Source organism: Papio anubis, chromosome 12 (assembly GCF_008728515.1).
Source record: "Papio anubis isolate 15944 chromosome 12, Panubis1.0, whole genome shotgun sequence".
NCBI classification, from domain to species: Eukaryota; Metazoa; Chordata; class Mammalia; order Primates; family Cercopithecidae; genus Papio; species Papio anubis.
In genome coordinates this window covers 63549719-63567599 of record NC_044987.1, presented here as the reverse complement: position 1 = coordinate 63567599, position 17881 = coordinate 63549719, and the positions used below count along the sequence as shown (strand labels likewise).

The 17881-nt window shown below is 39.2% G+C and overlaps 3 pseudogenes; 1 reads left to right on the top strand and 2 right to left on the bottom strand.

Moving 5' to 3' along the window:
* Positions 1–364: 364 nt before the first annotated feature.
* LOC116269736 lies at positions 365–2355 on the top strand (annotated as a pseudogene).
* A 1558-nt stretch (positions 2356–3913) lies between these two features.
* On the bottom strand, positions 3914–7823 carry LOC103877711 (annotated as a pseudogene).
* Positions 7824–13504: 5681 nt separating this feature from the next.
* On the bottom strand, positions 13505–17293 carry LOC110741238 (annotated as a pseudogene).
* Between the last annotated feature and the right edge of the window lie 588 nt (positions 17294–17881).

Here is a 17881-nt window from a genome sequence, read left to right as displayed (position 1 = left end):
TGCCTCAGCCATAACTAGGGAGGAAAAATTCCATTTTAACATTGTATTATAGCAATCAATGAAGTTGTTCTATTGGATTCATTTATACAGAAAGTTTCTCCTACCACCTCATATCCCTTTCTGGGATTTTTGTGTAGGAATCATGGAGAACTTATCTTTAGATTTTATATTCTCCAAAATATTGGGGTATAATTTTTGCTTCCAAACCATTAGAACGGCAAATTTCTAATCCTTGCATTTCACAAGGTAAACAGTAAATCGGTTCCTTTAACCTTATGTTTTTAATGTAAACTAAAGTCAAAAGAACAATACTACTGCAGAACTGAAGCCTCTAAGTCCTGTTAGTCCGAAACTTTAGCTGTCTATGCTATTTAGGCCAGAGAAAACGTACAAGACTTTGTGTTCAGATCCCTACAAGTCATCTAACCAGGAGGCCACAAGTCCACCCCACCTTCCATTTCTGGTTTCAGGTCCTGAAGAGTATAGAGAAAATCCTGCTTTTCCTGGGGTTTTAAATGCTGGCAAAAGCAAGGCTTATGGTAATAAGACCCAGATCAAAGGCCTATCCTCCTGGTTCAGCCTGCCTGCCTCCACTCCTGCCTCCACCATGTCCATCAGGGTGACCCAGAAGTCCTACGAGGTGTCCACCTCTGGCCCCCGGGGCCTTCAGCAGCCACTCCTACACAAGTGGGCCCGTTGCCTGCATCAGCTCCTCGAGCTTCTCCCCAGTGGCACCAGCAACTTCCAGGGTAGCCTGGGCAGAGGCTATGGTGGGACCAGTGGCATGGGAGGCATCACAACTGACACGGTCAACCAGAGCCTGCTGAGCCTCCTTAACCTGGAGGTAGACCCCAACATCCAGGCCGTGCCCACCCAGGAGTAGGAGCAGATCAAGACCCTCAATAGTCAATTTGCCTCCTTCATCGACAAGGTACAGTTCCTGAAGCAGCAGAACAAGATGCTGGAGACCAAGTGGAGCCTCCTGCAGCAGCAGAAGACAGCTCAGAGCAACATGGACAACATGTTCCAGAGCTACATCAACAACCTTAGGCGGCAGCTGGAGACTCTGGGCCAGGAGAAGCTGAAGCTGGAGGCAGAGCTTGGCAACATGCAGGGGCTAGTGGAGGACTTCAAGAACAAGTATGAGGATGAGATCAATAAGTGTACAGAGATGGAGAATGAATTTGTCCTTCTCAAGAAGGATGTGGATGAAGCTAACATGAACAAGATAGAGCTGGAGACTCACCTGGAAGGGCTGACTGACGAGATCGGCTTCCTCAGGCAGCTGTATGAAAAGGAGATCCGGGAGCTGCAGTCCCAGATCTCAGACACCTCTGTGGTGCTGTCCATGGACAATAGCCACTCCCTGGACATGGACAGCATCATCGCTGAGGCCAAGGCACAGTACAAGGAGATCGCCAACCACAGCCGGGCTGAGGCTGAGAGCATGCACCAGATCAAGTATAAGGAGCTGCAAACACTGGCTAGGAAGCACCGGATGACCTGCAGCGCACAAAGACTGAGATCTCCAAGATGAACCGGAACATCAGCCTACTCCAGGCTGAAATTGACGGCCTCAAAGGCCAGAGGGCTTCCCTGGAGGCCGCCATCACAGATGCGGAGCAGAGTGGGGAGCTGGCCATTAAGGATGCCAACGCCGAGCTGTCGGAACTGGAGGCCGCCCAGCATCGGGCCAAGCAGAACATGGCTTGACAGTTGCGTGGGTACCAGGAGCTGATGAACGTCAAACTGGCCCTGGATATCGAGATCGCCACCTACAGGAAGCTGCTGGAAGGCGAGGAGAGCCGGCTGGAGTCTGCGATGCAGAACATGACTATCCATAGGAAGACCACGAGCCCCTGTGCAGGTGGTCTGAGCTCAGCCTATGGGGGCTTCACAAGCCCTGGCCTCAGCTACGACCTGGCCTCCAGCTTTGGCTCTGCCTCAGGCTCCAGCTCCTTCAGCCACACCAGCTCCACCAGAGCCCTGGTCGTGAAGAAGATCGAGACCCGCGAAGGGAAGCTGGTGTCCGAGTCCTCTGACGTCCTGCCGAAGCGAACAGCTGTGGCAGCCCCTCCCAGCCTGCCCCTCCTGCGGCTGCCCGAGAGCCCGGGAGAGAGGCCGCTGTGCAGGGTAGCACAGGGAACAGGAGCACCCCTGAGGCTCAGCCCTAGCCCTCAGCCCACAGCAGGGAGTTTAATGCCTAAGGACCCCCCTTGTCCATGCCTCCAGCTACAAAACAATTCAATTGCTTTTTTTTTTCCTGTCCTAAATAAAACCTCAGCTAGCTCTGACAAAAAAAAAAAAAGTAATTACTTAATGCCTTAGGTGGTGAAAAAACAATTAGCGTCTATTAAATGCATTTCAAACTAAAAAGTACTTAAGGTTAAGTAAAAGTAGACCTATTAAGATCAAGGAGTCATTCCTTTGCTCTTTAAAGAGATATGTATCAGTCACAAAATCAGCAGGAAATAAAATTCATTCAGAATAATTTAAAGTGAGAGATGTCAGTGAAAAAACTAATTATAGAATAATGGACATGGCTTAGGAAAAAAACAAAGTGTGTTAGTCCATTCTCACACTGCTATAAATAAATACCTGAGACTGGGTAACTTATAAAGAAAAGAGGTTTAACTGGCTACAGTTTTGCAGACAATGCAAGAAGCATAGCAATTTCTGCTTCTGGGGAGGCCTCAGGAAGCTTTCAGTCATGGCAGAAGGCAAAGTGAGAACAAGGCACTTCACATGGTTGAAGCAAGAGGAAGATGTAACCCATTGGGAATTACATTTCAACACGAGGTTTGGTTGGGGACAGAGATCCAAACCGTATCACAAGAGATGCTGAGATGCCTGGAGACTGGTGATAGTGAGAAACAATTACAATTCCAGGGGCCAAAGCGGGAGAACGAAACATTGTCAAAGCAGAATGTCTCCTCCAACTCTACATTCTCATTCTGGTGCCTTTCATTTTGTGAACCCAACCCCAAGTCAGCTCACAAGAGAACCTGATAATGCAGTCCATTTTGGTCTGAAGCATGAAGAAGAGCACAAAATAATGGACAATAGAACTGGAGATTAAGAGGACAGTGAAAATAATGAGCACAAGTTTCCAGTCAAAATATATCAGCTAAAAATAGATATGCTATATTCTCTGTCTTTGGAAAAAAAATCCGTTCTTGAACAGACATGAGAGCAATTGGAAAGATGAGACATAAGACAAAGAGTTCCTGAACAGCCAGTAAGCTCCAAAACAGATGTTGACGCAGACACAATCTGAAACTCTATTGCTGGCCGTTGCACAGGAGACCTGAAGTAGCAGAGGAGAGAGGGGCATGTCCTAGGAGAAGTAGATATTTGGTAGAAAGGAGAGAAAACATCCCCAAGAAATACCCCAAAATTGTCAACTAGCATCCTTTCGGAAGATTGTATGTAATGGTACTTGGTGAACTGCTAAAGCATTTGGTTGGTTGTAGTTGTTAGTTACTGATGTTATTAACAGCAGTCCTCTATCATGACCATATTGAGCTTCTGTTACAAGCACCTTACTCCATTGTGGTGGCTGTTGGCTTTCTCAACTCCAAATCCACTACTCTATAGACTCTGCTTTTGATAAGAAGGCTGCAACTCATCAATCAGAATCATCGTTTGGTTCCCTGCTATGTTCCATTAATTGGAGGAGGCTAGGACACTGGAAGCTGCTGTAGGGACAAATATCTCTATCATGTTTGCTTATTATACCTATCAGTGCTATCACAGCAATAGTTCTTTGCCCAGATGCATTGGTTCCAGTTTCTAGTTTATTTTTTTCCCACACTTCCAGCAATATTCTAATCATGTCCCTCAAAAGAAATAGAACCAACTATCAGTGGGCTGTGTTCAGGGACCTGAGTCCCAACTTCACAAGAGGTCTTTCTCTGGTGTTCCTGAGGTATGAGCTGTAGCGGGGAAGTCCTCTTTCCTGCAAAGTTGGCTCTTGGCCTCATGTTCTCCATCCTTTGAGCTCCTCAGGTACCAGAACCAAAAGAGCAGCACCCTCTCATTATAGGTCAGAATATAAGCTCTTGGGGAAACTCTCCATCAAAATTATAGTTTTTAATAAGCCCAGACTCTTCTCTTTGTTCCCAAAGCCATATGAGTAAACTTCCTGTAGTTATTATCCCTGAATTATTCCCGTGTTCCCTTTTTTTCCCTTTCAGTCCTCTAATATCTGTTTATCCAGTTCTTTGTACTAAATGCTTCCTGTGTTAGTCACTGGTGTGACTTCTATTTTTCAGTCTAGACCCTTAATAGCATATCCATTTCAACTTTCCTTGAGGATAAGGTCCAAGCATAGCATTATAAATCCCACCAGATTAAAATATTTCTGTATTTGCTTCTTGTTAATCTTGAAGCCTTAAAGAAAATTAATTTATTTGAAGATGGTATTTCCCAAAAGCAGGAACATGCCTGTTTAGCAATAAGCATGACATTATGACTTCTGAAGAAACTATACAGATTGGAGCTGAATTAAGCATAGTTGTATTTCACAGAATGCTTATACTCGACATCTTCCCTGAAGAGCTGGGAGAAAGTATGAATATTTGACCAAATACAGTTAGGTTACTGACAATGCAATAAAATATTTATTTATTATACTAGCTGTTAAATGTGGAGGTCAATGAGGCCAGAGGCAAAGGAAAGTAAAAATATTTGGAACAATTAAGTAACCATGGACACGGCAAGTTGTCTATGGTAAATTTCATTTATAAGATTCAGTAATTTGAAATTGTTAACACACTTTTTATTCCCATTTGAGAGCAGGGTGATGTTATTTATCTCTTTAAAGGAGAAGTTTAAATAATAAGTAGACACTTTCTCTTTTTCCATTTTTTTAAAACAAAATAATACCACATTTGCAAACTAAGGTGGGCCGTTGGTTAACAAAGCCTTTGAAAATGATTCATCTCAAATATAGAAATGTTCTTATTATCATCATGACTATCAAAGGAAAAGAATGGTATCCTTGAGAATCTTCAGCTCATATTAAGCTCTCTGAGTTCACAGTCTTCTTACTTCAAACTAAGTTGTATTTTGGGAAACTTTAAATACAAGCATGAGTCTAAACATATTAACCTCTTTAAATGGCATTTTACTCATCTATAAAGTGACAAAGAATAGAAAAAATTGAAACGTTCATCTAGTTCTTTGCCATGCTAGAATGGAGAACTTTTAGCACAGTCTGGCATATCTGTTTGGTCTTCACACTATAGATGATGGGGTTCATTACAGGAGAGATTAGTAGGTAGGCACTGGCAATCAAAGTATGCACATAGGGTGGGGTCTGCTTCCCAAACCTGTGAACAAAGGACAGACTGATCAATGGAATGTAAAATACAGCAACAGCCCCAATATGGGAGATACATGTGCTGAAGGCTTTCTTCCTTTCTTCCGGGGAAGCAATGCTAAGAACAGTCTTAATGATCAAAATATAAGAAAGGACAATAAAGACAGAATCCACCCCAGCAGTGGTAATCAGGGCAGTCATCCCAACTGCACTGTTGATTCTGGTGTCTGTGCATGAGAGCTTCATCACATCAGGGTGAAAGCAATAGGAGTGGTGGAGCACGTGGCTGCGTCAGTAGGACAGTCTGTTAAGAAGCAACACCATAGGGATCAGTGTTATTGTTAACCTGGTGATAATTGCTACTCCAATCTGTGCTATTTTAAGATCAGTTAAGACAGAAGTATATCTAAGAGGATTAGTAATGGCCACAAAATGATCAAAAGCCATGGCCAACAGCACTGAGGATTCCATGACAGTGAAGAGTTGAATAAAGAACATCTGGGACAAGCAGGCATTAAAGCTGATTTCCCTCACATTGAACCAGAATATACCCAGCATAGTGACCAGAGTGGATATGGACAGGCCGAGGTCAGTGCAGCATGAGGAGGAAATAGTATATGGGTTTGTGGAGGCTGGGCTGAGTGATGATGGCAAAGAGGATCAGGTTGTTTCCTGAGAGGGCAGTTACATAGAGGAAGCAGAAGGAAATGGAGATCCAGGTGTGGAAGGCTTCCAGCCCAGGAACACCAGTGAGCAGGAAAATGATGGAAGTGGAAGTGATATTCTGCAAAGTTGACATATTGAATTCAAACGGCAGAATCTTCAGCTGTGTCTGGAAATGATAAACTGTATTTATTTATTATGCATTTAATCGGAAATTATTTCACCAAGTAAACATTTATAAAAGATGATGTCTACATTATATAGAAAACTCATAAAGATTGATTAATGACAACAACAAATGAAGTCCACATCAAACAAAGGAGCAGAAAACAGGAAATGAATGGTTCCCTGAGGATACAGAATTTGCACAAAAACAAAGAGAGCAGCATTCCTTCTTATTTAAGTTCACATGTCTGATGAGTGACTTCAAGTGGTAAGTAGTCAGCAAATATTTGTTGAAGTGTGTTCAAAGGGTTGTGTGATATTTTAGACAAATAGTAAACAATATATGCAGTGAGTCTGATACATAACTGAATTACACTAGCTTTTAGAGGCCCATCCAAAAAATCCTCTCTTTATCTCCTGCTATTTTCTTTCAATCAGAATCAAATCCAATACATCCAACAAATAGCCAACATTTGTTGATCCCCTGCTATCTGCAGTTGATAATACCCTGGATAAGCATACAGTCTATTTGAGATATCAAAACTTAAACTGTACCTAAGAAATTTTCATACCACATAACGAGTGTGAGTTAGATATAAAAACATATACTTATGTATAAACCATAATTAGAGTATATGGGGCATCCAATATGAAAGTATTATGGATAGTTTGATGTTATGAATTTTTATCCTGCATCCCAAGTCGACGTTTCTTACAGCTCCGTGTTATAAATTTTAACTGGGTTAAATTACTCTGACATTTATCAGCTGGGTTACCACATGATGAGTTACTAAACTGTATGTGCCTCATTTTCTCCATCTCTAAAGTAACTATGGTGTGCATATCCACAGGACTGTTGTAAAGATTAAATTAATGTATGTGAAAATCTGAGCAGAGCATCTCACTATGGTAAAAACTTACCAAATGTTAGTTATTATCATTAAATAGAAAAATTAAAGTTAAAAATGTATACACACATTGTTTTCCAACATCTATCCCCAATCCCTACCCTCACTTATCTACTTTTCTCTTTATCTGGTAGCTGAGAACAAAAAAAAAAAATGGAAATATTCTAAGTCTAATTTAGATAATATCCGCTGGTTAATTCCTCTACAACTATGTTTTTCTCATCCTTTCTTCATCTTTCCAGGTTAAAAAGAAGTGCACTTACTGCTTTCCAGACAAGCCCCATTACCTAGTCTCAATCTATCTTGGATGTTAGTTTAGTTTAACATCAAACATTACTGAGTGCAAGCTGCAATCCAGACTGTCGACATACAGAGCCAAGTGAAGTATTGCACTTGCCCTGAGGATCATTAGGAAATAATAGGATAGTTCAGAAAACAAATGTGTAAACAAATGATAAGACTGTATTTAAAATACAGAGGTATATATATTAGATAGTTGGAGGGGATGGAGTCAAACAGCTTCTCTGAGTAAGCAAAGAATTGTTGAGCAGAGGCTGATAAGTGAAAATCATCATGAAAGAAATTCTAAGCATATTCAAAGGCGATGGAGTTTCAGATATTTTAGAAATGCCACTAAAGTGTGAAATACAGTGTACCAAAAGGTAGTGTGTAAGAGGTAAGAGAAGGCCAGGTATGGTGGCTCATGCCTGTAATCCCAGCACTTTGGGAGGCCAAGGCAGATGGATCACCTGAGGTCAAGAGTTCGAGAGCAGCCTGGCCAACATGGTGAAACCCCATCTCTACTAAAAATACAAAACATTAGCCAGGCGTGGTGGCGCATACCTGCAACCCCAGCTACTCAGGAGGCTGAGGCAGGAGAATCGCTTGAACCTGGGAGGCGGAGATTGCAGTGAGCTGAGATCGCACCATTACACTCCAGCCTGGGCAACAAGAACGAAACTCCATCTCAAAAAAAAAAAAAAAAAGAAAGCTCTTAAGAGAGTTCAAGTATGGAATTATCATCTTCACTTCAAAAGGGTAAGAGATTTGTGCTATTCATACAATCTATATAAACATGCAGATGAACAACATTCTTCGTTCTTCTTAGCCTGCATCCCTGCTATGTGTATCTCTTTTTCTACACCAACAACTCATAAAATGATTTGCCTATCCTCATTTCTGTACCTCATGGTTCATACCTATATTTGAAATCTGGTTTTGTTTTTGACCAAAGCATACTTTGTTGCATTAGTTGTCTATAACTGCATAAGAAATTAGTAAAAATTCAGCGGCTTTAAACAAAACACATATATTACCTCACAGTTCTGTAAGTCAGATGTCTGAGCACAGCAAAACTAGATGCACTACTCAGGATCTCACAAGATTGAAATTAAAGTTCCATCCAGTACCATGTTCTTAATTGGAGAGGAGGGTCCTTAAAATCCTCACTCAGATTGCTGTAGGAATTTAGTTCCTTTTGGTATATGGTTGAGGTCTCCAATTTCTTGCTGGGCTTTTAGCTTCTAGAGGCTACTCTCAGTCCCAGTCATGTGTTCTTCTCACAACATGACATCTTAGGTCTTCAAATCCAGCAGGAGAACCTCCTTCGAGATTCTTGTCTCTTTTAAAGACTTCTATGATTAGGTAAGCCCTAGCAGGATAATCTTGCTTTTAATTAACTCAAAGTCAAGTAATCAGGGACCTTAGTTACATCTGTTAAACCCTTTTGCCATATAATGTAATGTAATCATGGGAGTGATATCCCATCACATTCACAGGCCCTAGTCACACACCCAAGACATGGGTATTGCTCAAAACAAGTACGCCAGGATGGACAAAAATCTTTAGGGCCCTTTTAGAATCCTACTAACCCCACCTGTCAAGACTATCCAGTCTCCAAATCTTTATAGGTTCAACTTCTGAAAAGTCTCTTGATTGACCATATTTATCTTCTAGTTTTATCAGTGACCTTTCTTCCTACCCTCAGAAATCTTTTTATATACTCTACCTGGGCTTTTCCTTACTTCACCAAACTACCAAATATAGCAAGTTCTTTCACACTAATGTGCTCGCTTAATTCATGTAGTTCTCTCTTTTTTGAATAAGACAAAAATTTTTAGATCCATTATTTGATCCACTGAACCATGTGTAAATTAAACATGAATTTATTTCAGGAAGCATTTGGTGGCATCACCTATTCTAAGTCAGAAGAACTTACTTCTTCCTCTGGAGTTATATTATTTTCTATTTATGCATCTAGAATAGTGTTTATTCCATTGTATGATCATGGGTTATTTGAAAATTGCCTCTCTAACAAAATTAAGTTACTGGAAGGTAGATCATTGTTTTTTCATCATTATATTCCCAATACCTTGAAATATATTTTGAGAAGTGTGGGCATACAATATATACATGTTGATGTAAATTCAATCCAAGAGTTGTTAACTAAGATTCTGAACATATCTCAGGACTTCAACACATTCAATTTTGTCTATTTAAAACATGCTGTGTTGCCTAAAATTATATATGTGGCTTCTGGAAGAATCGCACAGAGCTCTCCAGTGTTCTCACAAACTGAGTAATGTGTGTGTGTGTGTGTGTGTGTGTGTGAGAGAGAGAGAGAGAGAGAGAGAGAGAAAGAGGTTTGGGGTTTTACTGATGGAAGACTCTGTCCTAGTATTGGAGGGTTAACTTTTATGTGCCCTCTCATTTGTTGACAGTAATTCTCTTCCTACTATATCAAGATAACACTCCAGACCCATTGTAAGAATGTGTTGCAAGTTCTGTCCTGGGCTACCTTGACTTATCTCTTTTCTCTGATTACAGAGTAAGTGATATTGTTATACAGTCATACAAACCTAGGTTCAAATTTCGTCTCTGCCATCTAGAGCTAGCCAGAGTTTTCCAAATAAGCACTTTACATCAGATTCCACTAATGTGAAACTGGTAGTTCACCATTGGCACTACTTCATAAGGATTAAAAGGATTAAATGAGATAACATTGTAAAACATATAATATGTTGACCAGTGTGCAGGACGTGGAAGTCACTTGATATTGGTAAATGAACATGAGGATGAGGATAAGAATGGCAGTGGCAGTGTGTGATGGTGGTAGTGGCCGTTGACCTTAGGACTTTGAGTGGCAGTTATAAAATGTGACACAACTAACCAGGAGACTTAAAATTGCATGGACACATTAACAGCCTGCTCTAAGCAGCAAAACAAATGGCTCATAGACCAATCAAACCTCCTCAGTCAGAATAGAATGTTCCTAGAAAATACAGATATCAGAAAATAGATTTCCACAATTTTCCTTAGGCACCCACGAGAGCTTTCTGCAGTTAATAAAGTCTCCCTCATTCTTAAAAGAAACCAGGCATGTAAAGTCTAATGTTTTTCTTGAATGCAGCAGTTTTACTTACAAAGTATAAGGATATGTTCTTTCCCACACTGTTCTCCATAAAGGGGCCTGAGGAGCTGGGGATGTGTTCTACCCGGAAATAGGTAGCATATATAAGAAGCCATATCTCAGGATGCCTGAAAGCTCTTAATAAGCTCCTGGTGAAGATTTCTGCATCCCCCCGAGTCTGAAGCTTCCTAAGGGTTCATTCTACTTCATGGCTTCCTTCTCCTTCTACTTCATGTACTTTTATAGTTTCCATGAAGGGACTGCTGTTACAGGTCTTTGATCTTATGTATATGTAAAATTTTCTTAAAAGTAAATTTGTGAGTAACCACACCCTCCAAAAAAACCCCACAAGATCACCCCTCATCTTCACACCACTCCCACACCCAACTGATAAACTTATCTTCCTCCTATATTATTTAGGTGAATTTTGTATATTTTTAGAAACCCCTCTGCTTGTGCTTCACTCCATCCCCCCAAAAAATCTTCATTTATTCTTTCATGGAACATTTGAAGTATCTTTCATATTCTAGGACTTCATACTGGTAATACAGAGAATAAAACAGAGTCTTTTCCCTCCAGAGCTCCTTGGAGGGAACCCCTTGTGGAAACAGACATAAAACTCGGTGATTACAATAAGGGATATTTATGATGACAGCACAGAAGAGTTGTGTTTATGCTGCAGGAAACTCAGAACCAGGTCTGTCAGGAGACATGGAGCACAGAGCGTAGGAAGAACAGAAGGTGACTAATAGCAGACTCAGCTCGCTTGGAACTCCCGGTGCCAGTGTAGTGGAGAGATGAAGCTAAATAGGGAGACAGGATCTATGTTAGGCATGAAGATCTTTTAGGCATCCTAAGTCATTTGAGTCTAAATAACATAATACAAATTACTCAGCATGGAACTTAATCTTTTCTCTTCCCTAGAAAAACTCATTTTATTCTTGTTATTTATTTATTTTACTGTTATTTTTATTATATTTTAAGTTCTAGGGTACCTGTGCACAACGTGCAGGTTTGTTACATATGTATACAACTGTCATCTTGGTGAGCTGCACCCGTTAACTCGTCATTTTTACAGCTCCACATGAAGCAGCTGAGGAAGTTGGGCACCTAATTTGAGAATCCCTAATATATTGCAGCGCTCTGCTTGGTTTCAATATCAACCTGAATGGTACAGATATCACATTTTCCTTGTAAACTCTGATATATCAGTTTACAGAAATGTCAATTTAGAAGACATTCTCAAACAGAACCTCAATACCCCATCGCCCACTCTTTCCAAGTCTACCTCAGATTAACCAGACTACTATTTTCAGCATTAGTTCTGACAGTTTTAAACAACCATTTTTTCAGATGGACTATAAATAAAAGCAAAATGTATAGACCATAGTATCGGATGTTGTTGAATTTAGAGTATAACATAGATAGCGGGGAAAAATAAGAAGTATAAGCTTTAATACTGAAAGAAAAAAAACTTAGAAATAAGAAAAAATATAAAGTATTACAAGAGAGAAAATAAATATACTTCAAAGTGGATTTTATTAAGGTACATATAACTATACTATGCAAGATTATCTGTAATTGACACCTCATAAATTACATTATTAAAGCATGAATCAAAATCGTTGCTTTCACAGTAACATTCTTAGTACATTTATTTTAAGATGCACCCAAAAATGTGGTTGCCCCAACTTCAAAATTACTTTTCAAAACTTTTCCTATCCATATGAAATTTAAATAATTTATGTTTGTGCTTGTATTGCTTAGAAATGAATGCATATTATATTTTCTCTATTAAACAGTAAATTTCTAGGAGCTATATTTTTCTTATCAAGTCAAGTATTTCCTAAGCTGCTTGTTTTTCCACTGGTTCAGGCTCCTACTGGGAGAAAGAGAGACCGCCATCTATGACTACTCTTAGTATATGGTATAATGTTTTGTACACAGTTTGTAAGTAACAACTCATTAAAATATTGTTTTAATTTAGATATGTTTAGTCAGATTTAAACACCTTAAGAATGAAGCCTGTGCCTTCCCTGTTCACTGTTTTATCCCTAGTACCTCCCTTCCACAGTGTTTGCCAAAATGAAGATGCTCAAAATATGTAAGTATATATGTGAAGTTATATAAAAATAAATTTAATTCAATAAGCGTGCATTAAGTAGCTATTATTAATAAAGCACAGTGCTTGTATCTGTGCAAGATACATCAATCCCCAAAGTCCAATGCCCATTTTCAAAAAGCTTCAGGTCAGTAGGGGAAGAGAAATCTGACTAACTATAAGACAAAGATTTATTAACAGCACCTGAAAGAATAATAAATGGAACAATCAGGAAAAGAAGGATGTGGGTATTTCAGTCAGAGAGAGCAAAATAATCAAAGACTGAGAGGCAATATATTCCTGGTGTTTTTCAGGAATATACATAATTCATCAAAGTGGATAGACCCCAGAAAACTGTTACTCTGTCATACATGATATTCCATAAATGTCTTGTTAAAGTGCAAATTTGTGGGCTCCATCTCAAGCACTTCTGTTTAATTAGTTCTGGAGCAGAATTGAGGAATCTGCACCTTAAAAACAAGTGTCAAGTGGTTTGGATGCACAGATGCTGGACCACATTGAGAAAACAGATAGATGCAAGTAGAAAGTGGATGTCATCTAATGAGTGTATTCAGTGGGTTGTATGAGGCCAGATCTGTGAAGACCCATTGGAATGAAGATCTTATGGAAGATGAAGAACTAAAAAAGTTTTGTTTTGTGGAAAGGTGTTAAGTGGAAATTACTTCATTATCTAAAAAGAAAAAGAAACCCTCATTATTGAACATTTATAAAATGCAGGAAAGTATAAAGAATATGTCAACAAAACAATATCCAGCTATCAAATATAAGCTGTTTCAATGTTTGGGATATGTTTATTTATACTTTTTAATATACATGTACACATATTCACATGAAATATATACACAATAGTAAGTACTTTGTATACTAACCTATCTTTTTTTAACAAAATGTAATTTATATTTGTATTGGTATTTAACTTGTTGCATTGTATTTTATATTTTATTTAGTCAATACCCTAAAGTAATTGTTTAAGCAGTTTCCATATTTTCATTGCAATGTATAATGAATGATGTGTTTAACATCACAATATATCTTTACATCCTTGCCCATTTTTCTTCTTTAGACATATATTTAAACAATGGACCCCCAGATCTTTTACTATTAAAATACAAATGCATTTACCAAAGTGACCTCAAATACTCTTTTAAGAATTAGGAAAGTAGTCCTTTTATTCATACTTCTTGCTTATTGTTCTTATTCATATTCTTCAGCCATTTACAATCTGTCTGGTGGAATAATGAATCATTACAAATAAACTGTAAGAATTACTAAAACCTAGACTAGACTTTGCCTACTGATCTATGTTATGTGAGACCTACCTTGCATAGCTACATACTCTAGAGGTGGTGAGACTGCCTAAACTCCAAGTATGACTTTACTTGTGCATGCTTTCAGACATGTTTTAACTGTGGTCCTATACTGTGCTAGGTTCAGTATTCATGACAGGATCAGATGTACCGGCATAATCTCTGCCCTCAAATAACCCACCATTTAGAACTGTGTAAATAGTAAGTTAATGGATCGTCAGAATAGAGAGAAAGCATGTTGAAACCAGCTTTTTCAATAAACAACAGTAACTCACAGTACTGAATGATCAAACATGGGTCAGGGAAGTCTTGGTAAAGAAGGAGTACACTCAAACTTCCCTAAATTAGCTTAGAGAGAAATACTTTGAACACAGTCTTGCGAATTTGCTTTGTCTTTATACTGTAGATTATGGGATTCATTACAGGAGGGATAAGCAGATAAACATTGTCAATGAGCGTGTGCACAAGAGGAGGGGCATGCTTTCCAAATCTGTACACTAGTGACAAACTGATCATGGGGATGTAGAAGATGGTAACTGCACTGATGTGAGAGACACAGGTACCAAAAGCCTTTTTCCGCTCCTCTGGGGAGGCAATTCAGAGCACAGAGTGGATGATCAGAGCATAGGAGAGGAGGATCAAGACGGAGTCCAAGCCAGCAGTAGAGATAACAATGGCCAGGCCAAACGCACTGTTGATCGATGTGTCTGTGCATGAGAGCTTCATCACATCAGGGTGGAAGCAGTAGGAATGGTGGAGCACATGACTACGGCAGAAGGAGAGGCATTTAAGGAGCAGGAGTAGAGGCACTAGAGCTGTTGTCCCCCTAAAAACAATTGCAAAGCCCACTTTAATAATCCATGAATTGGTTAAGATTGTGGCATATCTCAGTGGGTTACAGATGGCAATGAAGCGGTCAAAGGCCATTGCCAAAAGTACTGAGGACTCCATGAATGTGAAGCCATTTGGCCAATGCAGGCATCAAAACTGATTTCTCGAGCATTGAACCAGAAAATACCCAGCATGGTGATCAATGTAGAAAGACACAGATCTAGGTCCATGAAGGATAGCATGGAGAGAAAATAGTACATGGGTTCATGGAGGCTCGACTCAGTGATGATGACAAACAGGATCATGCCATTTCCAGAGATAACAATGACATAGAGACAACAGAATGGGATGGAGGTCCAGGTCTGAGGGGTTTCAAGGCCAGGGATGCCAGTAAGGAAGAAGACTGCAGAGTGGAAAATGCTCTGGTTGAAGGATGGCATGATGAGTGAAGAAGCAGATGTCTTCGAGGAAAAGAACCAAGTCCTGTAATAATGGAGAAGAAAAGTATTTTCACTCTCTTCTATATACCATACAATTTACGATCACTAGAGAACCACATCCTATTCTTCATTGAAAATGCATAGCCACTTACTGTTTTCTTAGATGTGTTCTTGAATGAACTAGGAGAGGACACAGACACTAAACTGTGCAAAGAAACCTGGTTTTTAGCAAGATTCCCATTATACTCCATCTAGGCTTCAGGATATTTATATATACATATATAAAACAGGAGATTAGATTCAATAATAGAAAATATTTTCAGTTCTATGACTGTATGTACATGGGCAGACAGGATATTTCTGGGCAACCATAAGAAGCACAACAGGAAATTCACCCTGCTTTTCTTCACTTCTCAGTTTCTGAGGCAAAAACCCTAAGGTGCATTAAAGTTTATAAGTCCATGTGACCCAATGAAAGTAAGATGACAAGATAATATTAAACATTTTCTAGTAAAAAACTCCTGATCAAATAAATACACAACAGCTGCTGAGTGAAAAAACAAATACATAAAACTAAGTACCAGGAAAGAAACAATTAAATCTAAATGGACCACAGTGGGTGATAATAGAAAAAAGGTTTGTTTATACAGGTAATAATTGAGAAGTTGATTATGTTCAAATGAAATTCTGCCTGAAAAAAAAAGATGGCTTAAATAACCTTAACAAGAACAAAGGAACTCATTGGAAAGTCATGGATAATAACTGGAGTATTTACCTGAGCAAGTTTCTTGATTTTCCATTTCTGCAAAAGGGTATTGAGAATAGATTGGCTGGGGGAAAGAGGTTTTCTCTGGAGATCTAAGTGTTTGCTCACCTAGATCCATAAATCTGTAGGATTGAAAACGTTTCTGTATATTGCTTCTTGTCTTAAGTTTTCTGACACTGTTTTTTATCTACAGAAAGAATGCTTGGTTTTTAACATATCTATGTTCCCCTTTCACTCACTCATGCATGTATTTACTCAAAAAAAATTAAATACCTACAGTGTTAGTGTGTGCATTAGAATCAGACTTGCTACTTTAAGAAGGTCTGTACATGACTCTGAGAAGGAAAATATTTGAGTGTAAGTTAACTTGGTTATCTTCATTGCAATCCCCTGAATGAATAGACAGGAACTTAGACATCAGTAAGAAGAATTGGTTACAGAAAGTGCGTTCAAGAGGGCATTTCTCTAGGTATTTGAGAAGAAGGAAAAATGTTCAATACAGGAAGGCTCTTTGAGTTCTCACTAAAATATATATATATGCTGGAAATTCTGAATTGAGAGGCAATGCAAGACAAAACAAAATATATGGATTTTTGAGTCAACCCTTGGATCTCAGTTAGAAGATAAGCTTCACTTTTTCACCTGCGACTTTACATACAAGAATCGAGACATGAACCAACTTCCACATCCTAGGGAAAATGACTCGTGCCCTGATAATGGAGCCTGAGAGTTGTGAAACTAATGTCTATGGTTGAAGTCACAGGATCAGTGACAAATATCGTAGGGTAATAAATCTAAAGAAATGAAGTCTGAGGACAGAGTGCTGGGGAACAGCAGTATTTAAAGAAAAGACCAGAAGAAGCATCCTCTAACGATATTGAGGAGGCATGGCCACTAAGGTAAAAATAACTCCCAGGAAAATACAAGGACCATTTTTCCTCAGACCTATGATCTTAGAGCCAGAAAAAATGGCTAGCACAACAGCATCTAAAAGTACCTGTTGAATAAATGAATGAACTGCTTCTGAAAATAGTGATAAACCCCAGCACTTAATATTTCCACATATGTGTGATTTCTGATATGTGGCCCCCTCAAATTATAAGTTAAATTCATGCAACCATAAGAACATATTTTAACATTGGAGGAAAACAAACAGTTTTCTCAATAATCTGATATTTATCTTTGAGACAAGGACTTTGCTCAAATTTGAACCTAGTGATAAAAACATTTATTTTCCCAGTTGAAGTAGAGAGCAAGTAATGACCTTAAGATCATACACTCTTTATTTTAAAAATGAGGAAGCAACCTCTCAATTTAATGTTCTTTTTATTATAGTAAATAAGCCCAATTTGCAAACCATATATCTGATTAGGGGTTAATATTCAAAATATATAAGGAACTCCTACAACTCAGTAGCAAAAACACAAATAACTCAATTTAAAAATGGACAAAGGCCGGGCACGGTGGCTCATGCCTGTAATCCCAACACTTTGGGAGGCCGAGGCGGGCGGATTACGAGGTCAGGAGATCGAGACCATCTGGCTAACATGGTGAAACCCCGTCTCTACTAAAAATACAAAAAATTAGCCAGGCGTGGTGGCGGGCGCCTGTAGTCCCAGCTACTTGGGAGGCTGAGGCAGGAGAATGGCGTGAACCCGGGAGGCGGAGCTTGCAGTGAGCCAAGATAGCCCACTGCACTCCAGCCTGGGAGAGAGGGAGACTCCGTCTCAAAAAAAAAAAAGGACAAAGGACTTGAATAGAGATTTCTCCAAAGAAAACATACAAATGGCCAACAAATATAAAATATAAAAAGATGTCAAGTGTTGACAAGAATGAGAAGAAACTGGACCTATTGTACACAGTTGGTGAGAATGTAAAATCATGCAACCACTGTGAAAAACAGCACATCCACTCTGTGTATATATCCAAAGGAAATAAATAGTCAAA